The sequence below is a fragment of the Melanostigma gelatinosum genome (genome assembly GCF_949748355.1).
Source record: "Melanostigma gelatinosum genome assembly, chromosome: 3".
NCBI lineage: Eukaryota > Metazoa > Chordata > Actinopteri > Perciformes > Zoarcidae > Melanostigma > Melanostigma gelatinosum.
Genome location: NC_136636.1, coordinates 27,368,204 through 27,392,641, shown reverse-complemented (window position 1 = coordinate 27,392,641; position 24,438 = coordinate 27,368,204). Strand labels below are relative to the sequence as shown.

Genomic DNA, 24,438 nt, shown 5'->3' with positions numbered 1-24,438 from the left:
AGGGCTCAGGAATGACTGGCGTAGGGATGTCGGGGGACCCGGGGCTGTGGGTCCCCCGAGGCGGCAGCTGGGATGATGTAGGAAGCTGGGAGTCCGTAGTCAGAGGAGGGAACTCCTGCAGGGCAAGGGCGTCAAATCCATTCTTCAGCTGGACATCGAAGCCATGGGGTGTAGGAGATGTGCGTCTCCCTCTCCGGCTGCCGCGAGCACAGACCAGGAACCAGGGCTCGTGATGTGATGGAGTAGAGCTGACCAGGGCATTAGGCTTAGCTCCGAGCCGTAGCCAGGAGGCCTCAGGAGCTGCGACCGGAGGAGGTGCCGCGGCAGCAGGACTAGAAGCGATGGACTCATGCACGCGGTCGCTGGCTGTGTCAGTCTGTGATGGACCGAAAATGATGGTGTCCATGAGGCTCTCGGCATACTGGATCCTGTATAGCGTGGATATTCTTCCCTCCAACTCTGTGATTTTATCCACCAGGCGGGCGCAGCTGACACAGTCGGATGGAGGGGTGAGTGAAGCCATAGCAGATCAATGCAAAAATAGTTCTAGTTCTAAAAAAGTTCTGCTCGGCTGCTCATCTCCGGTTGGCCTCAGCTATGTGTGTGTCACCATTTTATGTCCCGAGAACAATAGTGAGCCAATATTTCACTACTGATGACATCGACAGGGACGACTGAACTTCACCCCATTCCTAAACTAACTCAAGTATAGAAATGTGTGTGTACAAGTGTGTGTAGGCAAGCCTAAGGGTTTGTGTATTTGAATAATGTTTTGCATTGATATACAAGGATAAATATATGACCTATTGAAGCAAATGATGTGTGTGTGTGTGTGTTAGTGCTGGGCGGTATGACCAAAAATTACGTAGAGACGCCGTATACGTCTCTGTAGCCGCAGCAACCTGTCAATCACAGTAGCCCCGCCCCAAAGCGGGGCGACTCTGCTTTATGGTCTATTTGACTCTAAATGGACCATAATTTACTAAATGAACATGATGCTGTATAGAATAACACTTGCAACTAGAGATTGAGACCATAAACTCATGTTTACAATGTTTACTGAGGTAATAAATCAAGAGAGAAGTAGAGTCATTTTCTCATCGACTTCTATACAACCAGACTTCTACTTTGCAATCAGAGGAGTTGCCCCCTGCTGGTCAGTAGAGATAATGCAAGTTTTAAGACACTTCCACATTGGCTTCACACGGCAGAACTGGAGGTTGCTGCCTGGTAAAGACAGAGAAGTGACACACAGTTGAACTAGTGGAGGAGGAGCGGTGTGTGAACTGAAGAACAAAGTACCAGAATTGAAATGTGTGACCCAGGGTCATGGTGAGCGAGCCAATGGTTCAAATGTTTGCCTGTTTTCAGGACTCAGCTGAGTGTAGAGTTAATGTAGACTCGAGGTGACTCAATGATAACCTCTGAGAAATTTAGTAGCTAAATATGTCCATGTCCAGAAATTCAAGGTAAGAGTGCCAGCAAGACAACAGTCAACAAGATAAAATGGTCTAAAGGCCTATGAACACCGAGTCCGTAGTTTTGATCTGAAATGTAAAAACAAATATGACCTCACATTGTTTCAATCACACAGACTGCGAAACGTTGTGCATCATTAGTTTTGGAACCAGGTTTGTTTTTTCGCATCCTTTAAAAGCCGTTTGACCACTCAGAGCCACCGTACATGCAAACATCGTCAAAAAATGGCATCTGAATTGCCGTTTCACTTCATTTATCACAATTTAAACCGTGTAAATGAGGTAACATATCATTTCTAAACTATGAGTAGAGATTTTATGGTTAGAAACCGCCTTTCGTGTGGATTGATTACTTCTGTCTGGAACCACTCAACGAGGTCATCAATCCATGTATCGGACCACTGCATCCCTATTGGGGGATGGATTCAGTCCGGTCCCCAATAAACCAGTAGTCGGCAAACAGTTGACTGGTTTAGGAGAAATTAAAGGAGAACATCTGTATTGTCCTGCATCCTTCCATAGAGGTTAACGGTCAAGATATATAAATATATAATATAGAGGTGCACTAGTGGAGCTCAGTTCAACAGGACGGCAGTCTTGCACCTTGCTACCTCTGTAAATATGATTATTCAGCCGCTGTCTGCTAACTGCACAGTATTCCTGCTGTAAAGCTCAGAGAGAGGATTTGTTGTCTCAAAAACACTTTAGCAGGGGGTGTGCTTCCCAAAATGAGGGCCTGAGCCTGGTCCTCCAGCCGAAGGACGGTTGGATGGTGTCTCAAAGCACTGGGCCAGTCTGCCACCCTGTAATGACAGTGAGATGTGACCCTGGGGCGTTCTGCTTATTTGAAACAGCTGGCTGGATGCACGGCCCACAAAGACAGGTTATGAGAAGACATAAAAAAGTTCACCCCACCAACACCATCCGCCTGATTTAACCACAAAAGCTTCCTGGCTACTCCCTCTCCGGTTTATTCTCCAACCAGGTCCTCCGCGCTATCCCGGCCTGGGAATAAATAGTCCTGGCTCCAATTTCACAATGTAATCAAAACACTGAGCTTTGTGGGACAGAGGATAGGAGCCAGGCAAAAACGGTGGGACAGGGAGGAGTATCAAGGAAATGGGGATCAGGCCTTAGTTTATATAACCAAGGTCAGCTGGAGCAAAAACACAATAATCCTTGGCTAAGGCAAAAACAGTAAGCGCACAAGGGAGGAGGGCCGACTGAGGGAAGGGAAATATGAAAACAAACAGATAAAAGTCGCAGTTGGGAGGCCTCCGTTGGCATGGCCTGCGCTTCTGGTATGGCATGGTGAGGGGTAATTGGGAGCAGCCACTGACACTTTAAATAGCTTCCGAGTGTGGCGGGGTTTTGGGGGGGGGGGGGTGGACTTGACACCGCAGGACGAGGAAACAAATCCCACGGGCCATTGTGTAATTCAGACGAATTGAAGGGAATAGTTTGAAAAAGTGATCGCCCTCTTGCCACCATGTTCTTTTTTTGGTGCAAGAAGAAAAATCACATTTACACTGTTCCCACTTGTTGCACAAGCATTGGCAAGAAGAAAAGGGAACACTTGAATGCCCTACCTCTTGAGGTTTAGTGCTCTTTTGCTGCCATTTCCAATCGGTCCATGGCTCCAATGTGGATTGGTCCAAACCTGGAGGAAGACAAGCAGTTAGCAAATCCAGAGGGCATTTTTACGGCTTTCTTCCCTAAAAAGGCAAAAGCGTGCCATAAAGTACAACACAAACAGACTTTGAGGAACCATGATGTGGAAACAGATTAGGATAGCGGGAGTCAACGGCTGAAAAATGCCCTTCTACAGTGTGAGCTTAAACCATTTGCAACAACTGTCATCTCTTCTTAATTCATGCTACGCAGGTGAGGGCCTCTGATTCTCAAACAGGACAACTATTGTTCAGTACATTAACAAAGATTAATGGCTGCCCCCGAGAAGAGTAGACATGACACATTGCCTCTCTGCAACACTTTCATAGCACATACTCAAAGCATCAGAAGTTAAAAAGCAGTGAAAGAAACATGTGGTTATAATGGAGGTTTAAAGTTTGCTCTGAGTGGGAATGTCCGTCTTCTAGAGGTGTACAAATTAACTTTCCTTTACTCCTCCCGTTTGGAGGCATTAACTGAAGTCATAAGCAGTCTCATTCAGAAGAACATGAGCCCAAAGTGTGTAGTTACAAAATATAATACAGGCAGCGGTACGTGTCCACAGGGGCGAGTTTGGATGCAAGGGGTAGACAAGTATTGGATGCTTGATGAGCCACTAGGTACCTGAAAGAATGAAGGAATCACTCGTCTGCTCCTTGATTTCAAACCGGACAAACATGGCAGCTTGTTTGAAAGACAGTTATCTGTTATAGTAGGAAAATGAGTACCAAAAAATGTGTTTCTGAAAAAATTTGAGGCGAGAAATAAGCCATGTATCAGTCTTCCTTTTAGATCCACAAAGGTTAGTTTAAAACTTGTTTGGGAGTTGCACAGAGTAGCCTGAGGAATGGCCCTTCTCTCAAAATGCAAAGTGGGGGTACCAGAATGCATTGCACCGCTGCTTACATGGACATTGAAAGGGAGTGTAGAAATGACGGATCCTGTGGACACGTACCATAAAGCAGTTGCAAACAGACAATTTTCCATTGTGTCATATCCAAAAAGCTTGCTCCATTACTTCTCAGATAGTCTGGTGCTGTGATTGTTTCCTCAGCCTGTTGAAGTTGTATCAAGATAGTTACAGGATCTAACTTTTTCCACGTTCCAACAGTAGCTCAAATACAAAGTGGCAGCTGTAGTCTGTCAAAATGTAATACACAAAATGTCACTGAATTCTATTGTAGTGCATATTTCTGAGTTCAAACAACCACGCTGCATTGGCCCAATTCTGAAAAGTGAAGCTCGTTCTTGGCTTTGGTAACCCTAGTAAATTCTCATTTTATGCTCGTCCTTCACTACTTCTGCCTTCTGGCCAGGACGCGTTGGGTCTTGTTTTGTGGCGATTCCCTCAGGTGAGAAGCTGGCTCTGACGCAAGACACTCACTAATTCTTATTTTGATTCCTTTTTGACCCTGGCTGACTGGGTGAGGCCTGAGGCCGAGCGAAGACAAGTTTGAAGCTGAAAGCCGTGTGGGGGAATTGTGGGCTGAGATTGATGTGCTGATAGGATTGGCGCAACAGGAACAGGAAGGATTGCGGTCTTTGCTCTGATATTTGTTCCCCTCGGTGAGGTTCCCATTCATGGATTAAAGTTGACTTGTGTCACACAATGGTTCATCAGGTTGAGCAAACAGAGGACAGATAGCACCTTTACTTTGAGGACAGTGGTGGGTATGTTCCGCTTTCTGAGACTGGAAGCCGTGACGCTGTGTCGTTCAGCCAATGGCTCTTTTGACGCCGGGCCAAATGAAAAAAACGTATGCAAGAGCACTCACAACTACAGCTGAGCGCACTCTCTCATGTTAAGGGGGGTTGAATCCGGATGCATTTGAGCCTTAATGGCTCCCTTTGTGGCCATGAAAAGGGACTGTGCCATTGTTAGGAATGTACAGTGACTCAACTGGTGACATGCCGTGCTTGCTGGCCCTTGCCAAAACCAGTGAATCATGGGCAAAAAAAGGCAGGCACAACATTCACCCTTGACCCCAGGGACTATACGGAGGGACCTCCCACCCAGGAGTCCTCTCAAACATGTCCACGGCCCCAAATAGACAGGGACCTTTTGACAGTGCCGGGAGGGAATGGGCTCAACTCAAATCAGGTCAGATTAACTTGGGAAAGACAAATATCCCTGCCACACCACAGTGGAGGCATTTATTTTCTGTAAACAGGAGACACGTCCTTCAAAAAGGATTCCTGTGTGAAAACAGATTTCAAAAAGACGGACTTCTAAAATTAGTGTGAGCTTTCACCCTCCACTTGGCGATGCTGTGAAAGTTGGTACACATGCTAGCCTTCATATGTTTTACTGGCTTCTTCATTTTGTCAGTTCAGCGGCACTGGAACATGTACGTATCCTAAACATATTAAAGAAAAACGGCTCTTCAGGGGAGGAAATGACACGGCGTTACCAAGACCAACAGTGCCACCATTCCTGAGGTCATTAAGCTGTCGGCCACTACCTTTGACAGTGTGCCTTTGGCTGCGGCCGCTCTCTAATTAAATACCAGAAATCTCATTTTTTTTTCCCCTCGCTGTTCCTTGGAAAATCTGCACAGGGTCTAAATACAACTTCTGGCCTGCCCTCTCAGGCTTGTTGGCACAGGGTTGATGCCATCCTGCTTCATTCCTCAACCCACATCTGGTCATTCAGCCTCAGAATGAACAGAGGTTATACCAACCGGAGAGAGAGCCTTGGTGTCGAACTGAAACCAAAATAGTGTTGTGGTAGAATTCCTTCGAGCCAGAGCCAAATGTGTCACCGCATCCAAACTGCAGAAATCTCGCTTGGAAGTAATCTTCTAACTTCACAGTGAATTAATGAGAGCCTGGGCGTCCGTCTCTAAGCCTTAATGAGACAGAGGATGAGTGCTTTCCAGCGGCAGCTTGGTCATTAGGTCGAATTGTGTTCTCACGCTGAACATGACAAGCGGCACATTGCCTCTGTGGCCAATTCATTCATCTGCAGAGCCATGTTTTCTAATGGCATGCACAAACGGCTGAGCGCATCGCCGTAATCTGACAACACATGGCATGTGTGCCAATTCCCCCAGCCGTGATTGATTTTTTTTTAAGACAGTGGAAACACAGACACAAGGGTCATCGGCTACAGCTCATCTGCCTACTTTAATTACCACTGCTTTTTAAATATGTGACAAAAAGCATTGCTGAACGAAAAAAAGCTGAAGATGTTTTAATAATCTCTTATCTATACACACACTCTCCCTCATCGTGTGTGTAGATTAATTCAAACTTAAGCCTCAATCCTCTTGCAAGATTGGAACGCCGTTCCCTTCAATGTACCTTAAATGTATCTTTGAATCATTGTCTGGTAAAACAGACCCGGTATAGAACATAAATTTAGTGTTTAAATTAGTGCTGGGCAACGATTAAAATATTTAAATCGCGATTAATTGCATTGTTATGGCAAAGTTCAAGAATGAATTCAAAAGTAGTGTATTGCGCACTTTTATTTTAAAAGTACTGCTATATGAACAAAAGTGCAATAACATTTGGTTCACGAGATGCAGGTAGCATGTTTTATACTTAATGTGAATATAATTCATACTTTGTTGGCATCTTATTCTGAAAACCGGATGTTTGTCTGAATAAACCGGATGTTGTCTCACGTTAATGTTTCCGCTAACTTTCAAAGTCCTTCGCTCGCTCCCGATCCGTGCCGTTTAAATGCGTTTACCGTGAATTTCAGCATATAGGTGCACTAAAGTGTAAGTGTCTGCTGAGTTGACCACGGAGATCTGAGTGTCTGCTGACTTTACCGCAGCGATGTCCAGTAACTCTGCAGGGAGAGCAACAGCTGGTGCAGCGTCTCTCTTTATTTCTGCCCCCCCCCGACCAGAAGCAGAAGTCGCCTTTTCTCTACGGCAACCCTGAAGGGACATCATATCTCCAATACAAAACGATAAACATGAGACAGTCTGTTACAATAATAATAAACTGACTATAGGATGTTTGCTGGCTTTTATCCCACTGTCATCCTCTTGTTGTTATGTCTATGTATTGTCTCTTGTCTTTCAATTAAAAGAAAAAAAGAATTATAATAATAATAAATTTAAAAAATGTGTTAACACTCGATAAAATAATAGTTGGCGTTAATTGATGAATGCGTTAACGCGAAATTAAAGCGTTAACTTGCCCAGCACTAGTTTAAATGCATTATGGCCAGCGTCGGAAATACACAAGGGCAACGGGCAAAACTGGCCCTAAGAAATATCATTTTGCCCCTGATATCACTAGGAGAGGGGCAAGAAATGCCCCCATAATTTCCTCCAATAATAATAATGATCTTGTCAAAAACATCGTAGCCTATATGACCCGGTCCAGTTGCCATAAAAACCGTGCGTGAAAAACCGAACTTTCTAAACAAATAAATAAATGGAGCACTTCTTAAATCAGACCTGTGACTGCAGTCAAGTCAGCAGACACTTAAATGTTAGTGCACCCATATGCTGAAATTCACGGTAAACACATTCAAACGGCACAGATCGGGAGCGAGCGAAGGACTTTGAAAGTTAGCGGAAAGATTAACGTGAGACAACATCCGGTTTTCAGAATAAGATGCCAACAAGTATGAACTATATTCACATTAAGTATGAAACATGCTACCTGCATCTCGTGAACCAAATGTTATTGCCCTTTTGTTCATATAGCAGTACTTTTAAAATAAAAGTGCGCAACACACTACTTTATAATTCATTATTTAACTTTACCATAACAATGCGATTAATCGCAATTAAATATTTTAATCTTTGCCCAGCGCACGCACGCACACACGCACATGCACACACACACGAAGCCTACAGTATTTAGTACAGCTGTTATACAGGCCACACCTACTTCACTAAATCAGGACACATCAGTTTGACAGAGCAGCATAACTGACTTTTGGAATACAAAAACATGTTCCATGTTCTTTGGGTGAAAATATTGTGTGAATAAACTGACCCACAGACGACATGTACATGACGCATCTTAATCTGTCTGATTTTGGAAACAGCCGGGACGACGCCTAGTTCACTACAGGGCACGGTAGTTTAATTTTTATTTCTTGACATCTCCCTTAATTACTATTAACATGGGCACTATGATTGAGTCTGGAGCCTTGTAGACCGGTTGCTATAATCAAACAACAATATGGATCATCAATGATCGGCAATTGGTATCGGCGGCAAAAACAACAAGATCAGGGATCTCTAACTTATATTTGCTCCCATTTTTTTCTTTTGTGCTGATCCGATCTGTGATCCAATCTGAACCGTGAGTGTTCTGATCCGCTGCACCACTACACTGGTTGTTTGTCAAAGAGATGACGCACACATTCAGGGTTTCAATACAATAGATAATTTGAAAGTGCATTCCACAATTGTCCACATCATGCAAAAAGACCAACAGGAGGTGAGGTTTGTGGTAAGATCCTGGTGCACCTTCTTAGAGGATTACTGGTTTGTTTAGCCGTCCCCACCTGTAGTCTACTTCTCCCGTCAAGTAAAATCCATGAGAGAACCGCACGCTTCATGAGCTGCTAATCCTGTCACCGCAGCTAGGAAAATAGCTTTGATTAAAGTAACGCATCTCAATAAAACTGCATAAATTCCATTAAAAGATTGGAAAAGCAAACAAGAGCAAATCAAATCCAGCAGAGGTTAGAGTCCTGCAGTAACACTAATGAGCACGGGATCTAAATGAGGCCATCGCCTTCTGATTGTCTTCTACTACACAGGACATGGGGTCACTATAGTAATCGGTTTGTTGGCCATGATCAATCGGCAGTCTGGTAAAGACCAAGCAGCCAACAGGGTTTTGGGATTTGGAGGGAATACTTATATTTAAAATCTCAGACTGACATACAGGTCAACAGCAGGAGTTCCTGAAGATTTAGCGGTTTAATCATCTTTACATTTAATCTGCTAACTGGTATGACTACATGGCTGACTAGTCCAATTCATTCATAAAATAAGTTTGAAGCAACGGACCCAACACGAGTTCAGCCTGATGAAGACAGAGAGCTTTCAACGTGGTTTCACCACCACCGGTCCCAGTGGTTTCTCACTGTCTCATTACATTACACATCAAACAAACAAACACTGCAACTTTAGTCCACAGGGGGCGTCAGAATCAACACTACGGTAAATTAAAGATCCTCACAGTAGCTTTAATATATTTTGGGTAAAGCCCTAACGCAGGGGAATAAGTGTCATCAAAGCCATCGTCCTGTGTGACTGGATGGTAGAAGTGTGTGTGTGTGTGTGTTTTTTGATGGGATTGTGTTGTTGCATGTGGAGGTCCTGAAACTGTGTTCCTGCTCCTGGAATCCACTCCGGCTGGACCCCATTGGGACATATACACGTCAGAGTCCTTATGCAGTGTGTTGCATACAATGTGTCACTTTTCTAGGAACACATGAATATGAGATTAATATGTAAACACTAAATTCCTTTGAGAAAAAAAATGTATAATTTTAGATACAAACTGGTTCATGTTTTCAACCAGAATCAATTAAATCACAACAATATACACACGTTTAGGACTGTTGTGAGGGGCAGAACAGTCTATATCTGTTTTGGTATTGGACCTCTTCTCCAGGATTGTGTAGACGTGTACGAACTGTTTGTTTGCCATGTAATTTTCTACCATGACTCAGCCTACCGTCAACCTGAGCGGCGGTCTAATCCGCCCAAATAACTCTAAAAACCTGTGTGGGTGTGCAGGCCTTTAAGGATTTGCAGATTATTACAGATTGCAATGTTTTCCACGATAACTAGTGTATTCAGTGAAACATACATTCATCATAATTCCAATCCTTATTCCAAGCTATCGTATGAAATGAAAAATATAACAAACTACAGAAGATGCCATATCCTCTCCATGTTTAGCCTCCGAGCTAGAACAGCCCTGTACAAGACTAAGATAACAATAGGCAGTGTGCAGGTGATGGTAACATAAGCTCACAACGGTGAAAGTCTAGGCACGTGATAATTAACAATCAGTGTTGAGCTGCTCCAGTGGAAACAATGTCTAATGTGTTTCTGTAAAATGCAGCAATAGTGTTAAACAGCAGGGGTAGTTAGAGCTGTAAAACTTTACGGCTCCCTTCGCTGATCATCGTTCTTGCTGAGTAACGCGTGAGGTAAACCACCAACACTTTACTGCCCTGCTCTTTTTTAGTACTCAACGAGAAACTAAGTGAGAGGAAGCCAAGTAGATTTTAAGGATGCAAAACTGGGTTTTTTCTTCATTCTATTTCAGACAATTATGATATTTTATATTTAGTTTAAGCAGTGCCATGTGTTTGATTTCCACTCTTGGGAGTTAGCCATTTTAAAACGCTACACTGTTTCCAAATGTCTAAAACATCCAATGGAAATGTGGAGAAATAATATCAAATCACATGACTATTTTGGCAGAATGTTACAACTTATTTTCTTCAGCTAATGTGTACAGTGGTATCTTTCAGGACCTTCGCCTCGCCTAATTTCAAAGCAACAAACTTCACACGGCTTGGCTTGTGGTACCACAGTTACCACAAAAACGTGAACGTCCCTCTCCAGAGCCAGTGTTTGGTTTGTCCGTTCTGGGCTCCTGTAGAAATGTGGCGGTGCAACATGGAGGACTACGTGAAGAGGACCAGCTCCCTCTGTAGATATGATGGGTTCACTCTAAGCTAACGAAAACCTTAGTTTCAGGTGATTCTACAATAATGAAAATATAAACAAAAGCATTTTCTGCAACACTATGTATTGAAACCATTTCAATATGTTGTGACCGGTCCGGTTGTATCTGCAGGTCCTAGGACTTGGGCTGTGTTGACATCTCAATGGAAGGAATGTTAATGGCTGACGGCCTGAGATAGTCTGCTGATTATCTGTCTACAGGACAAAAAAAGATTTAAAAAAATGAATAGAAATGCTGATAAAAGCAAATACCGCAAATTCCGGCATATAAGCCGCTACTTTTTTTCACACGCTTTGAGACTGCGGCTTTTACAACGATGCGGCTAATTGGTGGATTTTCATAGGCTAAATAGCTTTGCGCCACCAACACATTTAACCTTGTCCAGTGTCGAGCCTCGGGTTTTCACCTGCACGAAGAAGCCTTCCAGTTCGTTCCTCGGAGATAAACAGTGAAGTCTTGGCGATCCTGTGTCGAGCCCCGGGTATCACACAGTCGATCCAGCCTGCCTGCCAGACACTTTCCGGCTCGGATCAGAGCGGAGCGCGAGGACGCGCCTCTGTATTTGACGTGACTATTTCCCTGTCGGCTTCGTCTGGCGCTCAGAGGATTAAGCCACTTTCCAGCTTGGACCTGTGCGGAGCGTGTGGAGACGCCTCCTAGTTGACTTTTACTATTTCCTGTTTTTTCCCCCGTCTGAGAGAAATAAATCATCTTGGTTTGAAATAGAACTCTGCTGTCCTGAGTTTGCATTTGGGTCCTTGAACACACCACATCATAACAATCTCATGTTTCAACGGGGACACCTGCGGCTAATAGACAGTGCAGCTTATTTATGTACTTTCTTTTTTCTTTTAAAAATTAGCAGGTGCGGCCTATATATAGGTGCGCTCTATAGTCCGGAAATTACGGTACATACAAATAAATGAATACATTTATGATTACATGCATTTCCATCAGCTGGAGTGTTCCAGTCTAACCAAAACTATATCAGGTAGCACATGAAATAGTGATCTTCCAAGGCTCCAATTATGTTGAGTAAGTTTTCTGTGCTGCCTGTAATTCTGTAGTTTACAGTGGACTGATGGTTCATCATTTCTTCTCTGACACATCATTTACAGAATGTCTTTGTTCACAATATAATCTTGTCAGGAAAGTGATTTAGTTTTTTTGACTTCATGGATTCATTACAATGTAAAAAGTTGCTATGGTGGCTGGCTGGTATGCATGGTTAGATTGACACCATGATAATGAACCTGAATAGTCCACTTACATGGCAAACAGAATACATCTACACCAGTGCTTTAAGAATGAGCCAATGGTATATTAGACTATGGCAGAAAGAGATTCAGACTTTCTAGGTTTGAGCTCTATACGTGCACACCCACAATGTTCGGTCTTACAAACGTTCATTCTGACATTGGATGAATGTGGGGAAACTGGAACAAAGCAGCAGCAAACAGCAGTTCACCCGTATGCCAATCAGCTTGTTGTGCTAACCTCGGGTCATGTTGCTAACTGAGTACAGCTAAAAGTTCCCAGGGGGAATTCACTCTTGTGGACTTTGGATCTGCATTACGTGCATCATCTGCATACCTTGTCTTCTGCACCGGGCCATGACCCACAGACTGCACCACTTCAGTACAGACACACTGTTGCAGCCTTAGAACAGAGACAATTGTTCTTTGAGCCTTCCAACTACACTTCTCTTTTAACCATTACCACTAAATTACCATCTAATTGACATTAGTATATTTATTACATGAATATATAGTAATAAAACGGACAGCTTGGCTATTTACTGGCTCGTAATAGAGAATGGTTTTGATCCGGCTCTGTGTCACTGCAGGACGGGTGGTGCATGCATCTCTTTGCAGAGGCTCCACACCCACCAGGTGAGCGGCACGCAGGGAGGCCATTTGTCTGCGTGTGCTGCCACAGAGCCGGCAGAGAATCAGCAGTTTCCCTCTGGTGGCTTTACGTGACCAGGCATTATCAATCCACTTGACGAGGGCGGCTCCGACCAAAAGGTGCTTTGCCCCGTGAACATTCAATTTTCATTAAGAGGAAAAAGACTTGTTATGATTTCCATGTGCACGCAGCACCAGCTTCAGGTCGCCAGGCAGAAAGAAAACAGGTTCCAACAAGGCAAAGTACCATGGGAGTAAAGAAAGAAAATAATAAATTAACGTTAGCCTACCGTATGTTGTCATCTATTAAAAGACCCAAAATGAACACTGTGAGCAGACTACTTGATCACTGTATTTGAAGAATGTTAACAGCATTCGTATAGGAATTAGGGCTGCAATTAACGATTATTTTAATAATCGATTGATCGGGTGATTATTTTTCCGATTAATCGGATAAAAAAAACAAAAGCATTCATTTCCAACCCTTTATTCAAGAACAGAACTGATCTTCAGAAAGTGCACAAACAGGTTGCTCCTTGAACATCCCTGAGCTGTTAAAAGAATAATTAAAAAACAAATGGACTAACACAAAAAACATACACATGTGCACATAAATATGTATATTTTTGTTTAAAAAGGGACCTGAGCTGTCAGAACAAGAAATAATTTATAAAAAATAAAGAAAAATGCAAATCAGAGAACTTAACAGGATTTGTTTGAACGTCAGAACTTGTTCTCTGCACTACACTCACAAACTGAATCATCACCGTGGTGCTCCCGTGCCATATCATCTCGCTTTTGCACATCTTGCAATGAACACACAAGTGTGAAATGCTCCCACACCTTGGACAACTTAGGTCGTACTGATTTCTCTGCCTCCGCCATGTTTCAGAACAACGTTAAGGGTCTCTCCGATGCTCTTTCCTCTGTTGTAAATTGTTTGAACGCATGTTTACTTTTATTGTGAAGAGCATGAAAACGGAAGTGATTTTACTGTGAAGAGACAGGAAGTAGCATGATAGGCCTACGTGCTTATTCACGACAACAAATCTGATAACGATAAGTGAAAACCTAACGTATATGTCGGGTGCAAGAGTTCACTGTTCACTGTAACAGTTGTTAAACTGCAGTTTTCAGGAAGTAAAGTGTTCCGTTCAAAACCAGACGTGTCTTGGACGTCATTAGAAGCTCCACAACAACCTGTGCTCTGCTCCGCTCTTTTTTTTTTTCTCAAACATCTCCGCGACTTATTGAGTGGCGTAGTAATCGCGAGACACAACGAATCGATAATGAAATTTGATAATCGATAATGAAAACTATTTTAATAATCGATAATTATCGATTTTATCGATTCGTTGTTGCAGCCCTAATAGGAATGATTCTGTACCGAGCTTTTTGATCCATACAAGTGGTTGGTCAGTGTAACCGTGATCACTGTAAGCGGTTTCTACTGTGCTGAACGGCTGCTTGAATTACATGAACTTTGGCGGTGGGGCGAACAACACGCAAACACATACACACTCGCAACACCCCCCCCCCCCCCCCCCCCCCCCCTCCAGAGTGCTCCATAACCCTGGAAACAGTGGCCTGGTTCATTTGCAGCCAGATTAAAGATACTGAGGCGGAGCGGGTGGAAAAGATTATTCCGAGGAAGCAAGAAAAAATAAAACCTTAAGCTCTCCATTAATAACATGAAGGGAGCATTATTCATGAAAGCTGCCTCAAGGCTCATTGGGATACACACAGAAGTATAGTATGTTGTAAGCTATTACATTACAACTTTCACACCGAGCTGGGCCCCTAGCACCGTGTGTGCAGACACACGGCACATACTCCGGACTGGGAATTAGTCGCACAGCGTGGTTCTGGTTTTATTTGCCAGGATTACAGTACAGTAAACGAGGAACGGAACCAAAATTTCAGATCGGCTTAAGGAATGTCTAAATCAAAGCCTCGTAAGTCCAACCCAGTGGGAGCAACAGTGCAGCCTGTACACTGCGACACTGTGCTCAGCTTAGCAGCGAGTGTTGCCAGGAAACACTGTGGGCTCACAGGGCGTTCACATTCGCACACAAACACGCACAGATGCAGTCGCGTATTCATACAAACATTTTTAACAGGAGCCCGAGTACCTCTGTGCTGTTAAAAGCGTCGGTGGGGACCCATTGAGGGAGTATTGTGTCAATGCAAGGATAACAGAGCCCCGTGACCCCTGACCCCAGTGGGAGTGAGAACCAACAGGAAACGTTACATGATAGGCAGGTTGTAAAAATACTGCTCTGCCAAGGCAATGTGTCTACGGTCTGTAAATGACAAGTGACACTTTAACAGGATAACATAAGGTTACCAGTAGCTCCCAATAAGCACAACGATGACAGCAACCAAGTTATGATGACGAGGATTTAAAAACACCAAACATTTACTGGCTTTTCTGACGGGAACACTTTTCTCCTTTTCATTCAACTGCAAGCTGAACACTTTTGGTTGAGCAAATCTTAACTCAAGGTCCACTTCCTAGCATTTTCCAGGGATTTCAACAGCAATCTTATAGTCTTCATCATTGGATGGAATTTGGAAGCTTTTGAATTGACAAAATAAGAAACTGGTATGTTTGACTTTGAGCACTGGTAACTTTTTATGGCCATGTGTCCTTTCTTAGAAACAATTAAATATTGAATGGATTAATTGATCGTTTGAATCAATGCTATGCTAATATTGTAATTCAAAATTGAGGATATTTTGATTGTTTTTGCTTACTTTGACTGAACGAGTACATGACCCACTACGGGATGGGACAAATTGATGGTGATTGCTTATGAGCACATTTTAAAGCCTGCTGTCTTATTTCAAAGGGCATGGCTTGTCTTGATATCCACCTTGCATACCTGAAGCTAGGTACGCTTCTTTCAGACATCCCTGGGACATTGTTCTGTACCAGTGGAGTCCACCAGCAGCCCGCCAAGGTCTTGAACTTTTAGCACGCCTGTCCAACATTCGTCTTTGGCTTTTCCATAGCAACCCCCCTTTTCCCAGGACAGAGGGTTCCTCCCCCGAGGGCGTTTAAAGGGAGTTAGGGGAGGGGTGAGTCAATTTAGGGGGAGCCGTCTTGAGAAAAAGGGCGTTTCTAGGGAAACTAAGCGCTCACTGTTCTCCAGGAGCTTTCATGGTTGCCACTTGGCAACCGTCAGCCGTCGGTATTTCAAAACGCAGCTTTTCACGCTCGTCTGCGTGCCACCAAAAGCCACACACACTCGCACGAAGTGAGAAAAAAAATGTGGCTAGTCACCACAGCAGATGCCTCTTGTATTGTTGCCTCTGGAGTCAAAAGCCAAAGCTAGCTTGCCTGATGTCATGTAAATGATATTGTATTTCAAGCGCGCTTCTTAGTCCATTTGTTTCAAATCATAATCCCGGATGAATGGCCACCTGTCTGAATGCGGCCATGTGATGCAAAGAACAATTCAGCAGGCGCAAAAGCGATTTCCCACAGACTACCAGTCGCTGAACCTGCCCACAAATAGCCCGAGTAATCCAACAAACTCTTGAGGAAAGTTCACAAAGCATATTTTCTAAAAGTTGTTTCGAAGCCGAAGCCTAAACGCTGGAGGTTATCTCCCAGATGGTGAACACTCCCTCTTCAGCCACACCCACTCACCTGTCCTTCCTCTGAGGAGACAGAGAAGGAGTCTGCAGTAAACACCAGCTGTTCTCTAACTGACAGACAGGGGAGGAGACCCTCTCATCCTCCTCTCACTCTCCTCCCCCCTCTCTCCTCGAGATATGCCTTCACCTCTCTAACCCCCACTTTTCCTCACAAACCCTCTCTGGTTGGCTGGTCTATTCAGCCTCCTCTTAAACAAAAGAGACAAAAGGTGGTTGGGCCACTTTCTCTCGTCTCCCCCCCTGCAGAGAGAAGAGGAAGGCAAGGCAAGGCAAGTGTATTTGTATAGCACATTTCAACAACAAGGTAATTCAAAGTGCTTCACATGAAACCATTAAAAGCATAAAGGCAAAAGTAAAGGAGATTTAAAACATACATTGAAACCATAATTGATGTCTCCCTGAGACATTACGCTGCACGCAATCAACCATACACTGCCGCAATTCTGCAATTACTCGCACACAAACCACGTCTGGAAAAGATCTCTGCCGATCTGCGTTTTATAGTGTACGCCTTGCACGAACTCGGTCCCGGAGGAAATGGAGATATATTGTGCAGTCCTTTTAAAACCATGAAAAGCATCAAAACATAAGGCAAAAGAAAAGGAGATTTAACAGCAATTTAGAACAGTGTAAGAAATAAAACACAGTAGTAAAATGCAGAAATGCAGGAAATTGATTAATATATTAATTGAATGTGGTTCAATTAAAGGCAGCAGCAAACAGAAAAGTCTTCAATCTTGATTTAAATGAGCTGAGGCTCTCAGCAGACCTGCAGCTTTCTGGGACTTTGTTCCAGATATGTGGAGCAGAAACACTGAACGCTGCTTCTCCATGTTTAGTTCTGACTCTGGGAACAGATAGTAGACCGGTCCCAGACGACCTGAGGGGTCGGGATGGTTCATAAGGTAGCAGATCAGAGATGTATTTTGGCCCTAAACCATTCAGTGCTTTGTAAACCAACAGCAGGATTTTAAAGTCAATTCTTTGTTGGACAGGAAGCCAGTGCAAAGACCTCAGAACTGGGGTGATGTGGTCCACCCTCCTGGTCTTAGTGAGGACTCGAGCTGGAGCGTTCTGAATCAGCTGCAACTTTCTGACAGACTTTTTACAGAGACCTGTAAACACACCATTACAGTAGTCCAGTCTGCTGAAGATAAATGCGTGGACAAGTTTTTCCAAATCCTGTTGAGACATAAGTCCTCTAATCCTTGATATATTCTTCAGGTGATAATAGGCTGATTTTGTAATTGTCTTGATATGGCTGTTCAGGTTGAGGTCTGAATCCATAACTACACCTAGATTTCTGGCTTAGTTTGTGGGTTTTAACATCAGTGACTGAAGCTGAGCGGTGATTTTCAATTGTTCGTCCTTTGTACTGTAGCACCTAGTCACCACAGAGATCCGGTTCACAACACCGTAAAGGCACATACACACAGGAAGCAGTGTTATAAAAATATAAATGCTTTATTGGTACAACCTATGTGGAGTAACCAGTGACAGCTGGGTTAGCAGGCAGGAGGAGTTCACAGACCAGGCGATAAGATAGATATCAAACAATTTAAAGCCAAATAAACAAAACAAAAAGACCAAGGCAGCGTCCCACTAACTAGAAAAGAAATGAAAACAAAAACATAAGTACTCACCAATAACTGCCAATAACCAGAAAACCAACCCAAAAGATTATCCTTCCACCCACCTGTTCAGCAACCCAGCCACCCCCACTTGGATTCCCCCCCAGCTACCATTGGGTGCACTGCTCAGGAAACTCTAAAATAACACAAATACACCATTACATATCCCTTAATTATACTGAATTTCCCCAGCACATGAAATACATAAAATGATATATACCTGAAACAGCCATCCCCCAAACACATGCTGTCCCCTCCGTAACTGACGCCTCTCAGACACTGCGCTACTGACGCAACGTATGCGGCCTCACAATACGGCTCCGCTTGTTGTGGGAGAGAAAGCAGGTGGACTCGCCCCCCCCCCCGCTTGTGGCGGCGGAGACCGAGAGCAGATTCAGCACAGCCGCTCATGACGGCGGAGAGAAAGACACAGGACGCGAGTTGCCAGCAGGTGCCTCTTTTCACCTAATCAGGACCGTGCACCTCATTACTGGTCCGACGGACCCACTAGTTACACCGTCAGTTCCACTTCGTTACAGTACCAAAAACAATTACTTTTTACGTTTTATCTTTGTTTAATTGAAGAAAATTCTGGCACATCCAGTTGTTGATTTGTTCAATGCAGTTACCCAGCCCTTGTATGGGATTATAGTCCCCTGGTGATGTAGATTTGAGTGTCGTCTGCATAATTATGATAACACACTTTCTTGTTTTCCATAATCTGAGCTAGTGGAAGCATGTAGATGTTGAACAGAAGAGGCCCCAGTATTGAACCTTGGGGAACACCACGTCATTTTAATAATAATAATAATAATAATGTATTTTATTTGTAACGCACTTTTCATTTTTTTTTTTTAAATCTCAGAGTGCCACAGAGCCAGTACATAGTAAAAACATAGTAAAAAAGCATAGTTAAAACATGCAAAAAAACTATAATAAAATAAAAACCAGTGAATGAACAGAAACACAAAAGAAATAACTGACAGTGACTTAGGTCAGAAAGGCTTTCCTGAATAAAAATGTTTTTAGGCCAGTCTTAAAAGAGACCAGTGTCTGTGTTGCCCTTAGATGGTCAGGGAGACTGTTCCATAGGCGTGGAGCCAGTCCACGCCCAAGTCAGCTCTGATGTGTAATCAGCTACAGACACAAAGTATTCTCGGCCCTTCAAGTAGGATTCAAACCAGTTAAGTGCTGTGCCAGAGAGTCCCACCCAGATTTTTAGTCTTTCTAGGAGTATGGCATGGTCAACCGTGTCAAATGCAGCACTGAGATCTAGTAACACTAAGACTGAACTTCTGCCATTGTCTATGTTTAAGTGGATGTCGTTCAAAACCTTAACAAGAGCAGTTTCAGTGCTGTGGTGCTGTCGAAAGCCTGACTGGAAAACATCAAAGCAGTTATTTCGGTCAAGAAGTTGGTCAGCTGTTGGAAAACCGCTTTTTCAATCATTTTACTTAAAAATGGGAGGTTTGATATTAGCCTATAATTTTTCATCGTTGCGGAGTCTAAACTAACCTTCTTTAGGAGTGGTTTAATAACTGTAGTTTTTAGGGCTTGTGGGAAGACACCTGAGAGAAGGGATGCGTTTACAATTTGTAAAAGATCAGTGGTCATGCAGTTTGAAATATTTTTGAAAAAGTGTGTTGGTAGAATATCCAAGCAGCAAGAGGATGACTTCAGATGTTGTATAATGTCTTCTAGGCTTCTACGGTCGATTGAATGAAATTGTGTCATGATATTTGAATGGATGTTATTCAGAGATCGGGACAACACATATCCTGTGGTTGATGTGGAGGCACTGACTGCTTGTCTAATTTTCTGAATTTTGTCAGTAAAAAAGGAGGCAAATTGATTGCATGCCCAGGTGGATTGGAGTTCAGCAGCTACCGACACTGGAGGGTTTGTTAGCCTGTCGACAGTAGCAAATAAGGCGCGTATATTGTTCTTGTTTTTGGTTATGATGTCAGAGAAGAATGGCTGCATACAGGGCCCTGACTTTTCCTGGAGAGAGTCATTGGTATCATTAGCCTTGTAGCCTGGACCCAGAAGATATCAATTATTTAGGGGAGACAGAGGATGGTTGTCCTCGTCTAGGAAGGGTGGGGAAAGTGGGAGGTCCAGTCCAAAGTATGGACCTGAAGTAGGTGCTGGGGAGGGAGGTAAAGACTCCACGTCTAGGAAGGGTGGGGAAAGTGAGAGATCGGAGGCGGTCCCTGATGAGGTTGGAGACTCCTCCTTTTGGCTGTCGTTAGGCGGGGGCATCCTTCCCGTAAGGTCTCCATGGCGATGCTGTGTGGTTATCTATTGTTTAGACTCCTCTTGTATCTTGTCCTTGGCAGTAGGGACAGACGAGTGACGCAGGGAGAAAAATAGGTTAGAGGTAAACAGTTTTACCCCCGACTTGTTTAGGCAAACTCCATGCGATGCAAAAAGATGTCTGCGCTCCCAGAAAAGGTAGAAATTGTTGATAAAATGTACTGAATTGTCAGTACATGCATACTTCACCTCTCTAACTCCCACTTTTTCCTCACAAACCCTCTCTGGTTGGCTGGTCTATTCAGCCTCCTCTTCAACAAAAGAGACAAAAGGTGGTTGGGCCACTTTCTCTCGTCTCCCCCCCTGCAGAGAGAAGAGGAAGGGGGTCCAAGACCTGCAGACCACCCCTTCCATGGCTGCAGAGACCCAGCATAGCAAAGAGCATGCACAGCATTTTGCTACATCTCTGTGGAGCATGTGCAGGAACGTTCATGTGCAGACATTTTAAGGAGCTTTAGCTCCTTAGTCCAAAGTGAATGAAAAAATGTGTGTGCGAATTCATGTGTGTGCTGTGTTCATGCACTTCTAAAGCGGTGAGAACTGGTTGGAGTTTTAGACCTTGGAAGTGAGGATGTTTTCGTGGGGTGGGGCTATATTGCCAGCTTTTCCCATAAACACATTTTCCAGTGTTGCGCAGTACGATGAGGTCACACAGTCCTTTCCACGGTAGGAACTTTACAACACGTAACATGTAGCCATTTTTTAGTCTTCTGCTTTCATTTCCATTTCTCTTCGTCCAATTTAGGAGGGTATTGTTTCAAAAAATGACGATGCCAGTAGCAATACAGATACCTAAAAGAGATAATACCAATAGAGTACTTCATCCTTTAGCCACTGTGTGAATGGAAGCAGTGTGTGTGTGTCCTACTGGCTAGCTAATTGACGGCGCACTGCACAGCGCTCATACAGCGCTTACCCGACCCAGGGTGGTGGGACCGCATCGCTATTGAGTACGGACACCCGCCCTACACATACACACATATATACATATACACACACATATATATATATATAGTCTGGATTGTGTCCACATGCTGTCCACACCTCGCTGAGATCTGAACTGTGTGTGAGCCACCTCGGTATGTGGTCTGGCTGATCAGATCCCAATGCGAGCGAGATGTGAACTCTCAGCATACAGACTTGACAGTTAATGCGTCCTGGCATGATCAGATGATAACGGTTGACTTGAAAAGCGAAGTGGAACCACAGTATTATTCTCATACGTGAGATTAGGCTCTGCCTAAAGGCAATACAGGGGACTACAGCTTAGGTTAAGGGTAGAGGAGCTCGTGTCCTCTACCCTTAACCTAAGCTGTAGTCAAACAGAACCACTTCCATATCCATTTTTGGACGTCTTCTATACTCTTACACACTTGAGTTTTTCCGTTAAATGTTCGACATAAAAACCTTCAAGTGTAATGTATGTCAATATTAGCGAGTAAATGAGTTCTTCTCAGGAAGTAAACCATCACATCACTTGTACTCCTGCTTCAACACTGACCTTAGACAAACACACCGGCTTCATTCATGACGGAACAATAGTCACACACACACACAGGTCTAATTAAACCCTCAGAGAATCCTGAGGAGCAGTATCACTCTTCTCGTTGTCAAAGAAAATCCTCAGCACAAAATATGAAGGCTTTGCTGATTCAGATAACAGACACAGAAGGACCGGAGCTTCAACCTGTCCGGCTTGGGGCTTAGAGCCTCAAAACAATATGAGGTACCAGGCACCTCCTCATACCAGCCTACCCAGTAGCACGTACAGACGGGAAACATCATATATTCATGGTGCTGCTGGGACTTCTGGGGGATTTCTTTTAAAATCAGCCTGAAACTCTACATCAATATTCAAAAACACAAATCACCCCCTCTGGGCTGTATTTTAATTTTTATCTGGATGTTTGTGCATAATCATTGTGTCATGGAACTCTACTACAACACAGAACACATGTACAGAATACCGCTGAGCAGGAAATTAATTAAAGGATGCGTTAAAACATCTTCAAATCATTGACAATAAGCGACACTTTGAGATGCATACTGTACTGTCCTCAGAAGAGGCTATATTTAAAAGGTTGCCATCTTGAGGGGGGGAGCACCTCGTATCAGATTATGTGCTCGTTTTATATCCCTTTGCACCCCCAGCAGATTGTCTCTAATCTTGGTGCATCTGTTGGCTCACAAAGTCCCATTAAACAGCCAGACCACTCTGATAAGGTTACTGACTTAATGCTCAGTGACATAATTAAATTGAGTATTTAATCTGGCCATGGGAGAGGAGGAGCCCCGACCCCCCACCAGGCCAGCACAGCGCTCGCATGTCCAGTCCAAATAACTCGTACTTTGACCCCCTTTGAGGTGATCGCGCTCTCCAAAGGGCGAGATCACAATTGGATGGCAGAGAATGTTCACTGTATAGATTTCCTGTCACCTGACTTCACCTGCTTGTTTCTGGTCCAAAATTATCCTTTCAGGAAATGGAATGAATTGAGATTCTAAGATACGAGGGTGCAGAGGCTGTGATATGCCGGATAAGTAGGTGGAGCTAGTTTTTACAGTGTCTTCAGAAATGTGGTTTTATTGTATGTACAATGCATAAATGAGAAATAATCGCCTATGAATATTATGTCTAGGGCTTTTATTGTGAAAGGTTAGAATGGAGGGAGTGGATCTGGTGTCGTTGGCTTTGTCAAAGTTGACAGGAGGAAGAAAGTTTGCCGTCTTGGTTAGGACTACAGGAGCCTCTGTGTAGGTGATTCATAAACAGAAGGTCCAACTCCACTCGTTCTGCACAACGTGATTCGTCGATGTTTTTATTAGTCGTGCGAAAGCTCCAAAAAAACAAATCTACCCTGAACCGGAAAAAAAATTCTGTTTTTCACTGCGCAATATGAAAGTATTCACGACAAAAACAACAGCTAGAAAAAAATATATTGACATGTGGATTAATCGCACGAAAAAAACAACAACGTGGTGTGTAAAGGCCTTTACACATGCTGGGATAAGAAGTCTCCTCCAAAGCATCACGGTGCTGCACCACGTCTATGAACCTCAATAGTTGAGTGAAGGATGAAAAAACGGTTTGAGAGATGCTCCCTACTTTCACACCTCCACACACATTGCTGTGTACAGTAGACTTTCTTCTCAGATTTTGCAAAGTTGAAAAACTTGACTGATTTAAACACCATCACATCTCGCGCTACACGATTGCCGGCGTTCCCCCCTGCCTTCCAGAGCTCGGAACAGCCGACTTGGCACCTTGCAATGACAGCTACAGTGGGTATGGAAAGTATTCAGACCCCTTTAAATTGTTCACTCTTTGTTTCATAGCAGCCATTTGATAAAATCAAAAAAGTTCATTTTATTTCTCATTAATGTACACTCAGCACCCCATCTTGACAGAAAAAAACTGAAATGTAGAAATATTTGCAGATTTATTAAAAAAAGAATAACTGAAATATCACATGGTCATAAGTATTCAGACCCTTTGCTCAGTATTGAGTAGAAGCACCCTTTTGAGCTAGTACAGCCATGAGTCTTCTTGGGAATGATGCAACAAGCCTTTCACACCTGGATTTGGGGATCCTCTGTCATTCTTCCTTGCAGATCCTCTCCAGTTCCGTCAGGTTGGATGGTGAACGTTGGTGGACAGCCATTTTCAGGTCTCTCCAGAGATGCTCAATTGGGTTTAGGTCAGGGCTCTGGCTGGGCCAGTCAAGAATGGTCACAGAGTTGTTCCGAAGCCACTCCTTTGTTATTTTAGCTGTGTGCTTAGGGTCATTGTCTTGTTGGAAGGTGAACCTTCGGCCCAGTCTGAGGTCCAGAGCAGCCTGGTTTTTTCCACACATACCGCTTAGAATTAACGCCAAAAAGTTCAATCTTGGTCTCGTCAGACCAGAGAATCTTATTTCTCATAATCTGGGAGTCCATGTGTTTTTTGGCAAACTCTATGCGGGCTTTCATATGTCTTGCACTGAGGAGAGGCTTCCGTCGGGCCACTCTGCCATAAAGCCCCGACTGGTGGAGGGCTGCAGTGATAGTTGACTTTGTGGAACTTTCTCCCATCTCCCTACT

General features: G+C 43.7%; 1 protein-coding gene across 1 annotated transcript in view; it reads right to left on the bottom strand.

Annotated features, from left to right (window-relative positions):
• The window catches only part of plxnb1b (plexin b1b), a 154,875-nt gene that overhangs the window by 126,878 nt on the left and 3,559 nt on the right, over positions 1-24,438 (bottom strand). The window contains exon 2 of the mRNA XM_079265954.1: positions 3,068-3,138. The gene's annotated coding sequence lies outside the window, so the exon portion shown is untranslated. The remainder of the gene's footprint in view (positions 1-3,067; positions 3,139-24,438) is intronic.